This window comes from Octopus bimaculoides, chromosome 2, assembly GCF_001194135.2.
Source record: "Octopus bimaculoides isolate UCB-OBI-ISO-001 chromosome 2, ASM119413v2, whole genome shotgun sequence".
NCBI lineage: Eukaryota > Metazoa > Mollusca > Cephalopoda > Octopoda > Octopodidae > Octopus > Octopus bimaculoides.
In genome coordinates this window covers 17,453,489-17,455,267 of record NC_068982.1, presented here as the reverse complement: position 1 = coordinate 17,455,267, position 1,779 = coordinate 17,453,489, and the positions used below count along the sequence as shown (strand labels likewise).

Here is a 1,779-nt window from a genome sequence, read left to right as displayed (position 1 = left end):
CCTCTCTCTCTCTCTCTTTCACACACACACACACACATACACACTACCGATTCTTGCTTTCGATCTTTCTTAATTATCTTAACCTTTGAAGACGCCAAACAATCCGTGCTTTCATTTGGTTATTTGCGACTTCAAGAAATATTTATCAATATCGTTAATAAATTGAATTGATTGACGAGAGACGTCGAGGCGAAATCAGCTCATCAGCTAATCTAAGCTTTTGCAATTGTTTTTTGTTTGTTTGTTTGGTGTTGTTGTTGTTGTTGCTTTAATTAATTAGTCCAGGTTAGAGGCGGAGAATCCATGGCATGTATAAACTCATCGTCCTCTCCTGCAACCTCGAATACTGGAATCGATACGCTTGATGTTTTGTGTAAATTTCGATTCTTACATGTGAACCTATTACATGACGTATTTAAAAAAATTCTACGCTAGCCAACAAAGTAGACTTCTCCCGATCAAAGATCAATTCCTTCAACGCTGATTTGGATCTTAACAACAATAACAACAACTACATCATAGTAATAGAGCCAAGTAGAGAGCTGTTTCACAAAAACTCAACCTATTAGAAATCGTAGCCAAATGCCCCTCAAATCACATCCTACCGTCTTTAAAATGGAAGAACACTGGAATGAAGAAAAATATAAAGCTTAAAAATAAATCGATTTGTTCGACTAAACCCTTCAAGGCGATGCCCCAGCATGGCCGCATCCCAATGACTGAAATAAGTAAAAGATAAAAGGTCTTTCTTGTTGCGAGATCAGTGACTGATTATTGCTTAGTTTTCTATATATTGCGAGCTGGAGCGAATCACTGATATGTCTAGTTGACGAGTGTTCACCACTGAGAATGGACACAAATAGCCCGAAACTGTACAGTTTAGTGATCTCGCCGTCTGCTAGAAGATGGTAGGGGTTCGCTCCCCTGCTTGCAATATATATCGGGTGCAGATTGCATCGATAACGAGCTGGAGGAGGCTCCTCCTGGGGTTAAGACACTAGTAACATCGATTCCTTACGGAATAGTCATATTGATGTGGCGATAAACATTACTTCTCTGTATAGTCACTACTTTCATCTCTTATACAGATTTTCTAACTAGCAACTTTGCTTGTTATAAAAACAAATGTTAATCTCCTTGTGGATAGTAAAAGAGCAATTGGTGCAAATGGTTTCGGTGCAGGAATTGCGACCTGTCTGTTGTCTGTAAGAACAATTGGGGGCGTTACTAAACCGGAAAACCCAATTTGCATAGGTAGTGTCTTAGTGTAAATTAATTCAGTTTATTTATGAATGACTCACTGAGCTGTAAATCTTTGATACTATAGTTGTGAAAATCTAGACCCGTCACTCACAAGTGAGGATGACTTTGTAGCATGTACTCTAGACCCGTCTAGTTTTCACCCAGTGGAACAGTAAGGATATGACAGTTGGAGGGTTAAAGTGCTATTAGACAGCTTGATGGGTCGAGGGCCGCAGTTGTTGATACGGATTTTCATCATGTTTGTCTTTATCGTGGTGTTAAATTTTCCATCATAGTCTCTAGATAAAACTTTTGGTTACTTTACAGTAGTGTTTCTTGATTGGTAGAACCTCTCTGGAGAAGTGTATAAGATGTTGCAGCATCTTTTCTTCTTTTTTTTTTTTTTAGTTAATGTCAGGAAAGCACTCACATCGGAATGGATTTATAATTTATCATTTGCTTTTAAGAAGTATTCTGTTCTTTTAAGTAGAGTACATATTTAGAAGGTTGACCGTAACTTTGAAGTTTCGGTTTGAT

At 38.0% G+C, this 1,779-nt stretch overlaps 1 protein-coding gene across 2 annotated transcripts in view; it reads left to right on the top strand.

Moving 5' to 3' along the window:
* Window positions 1-1,779, top strand: part of LOC106867785 (spondin-1) — a 57,869-nt gene that overhangs the window by 34,300 nt on the left and 21,790 nt on the right. The window lies entirely within an intron of this gene.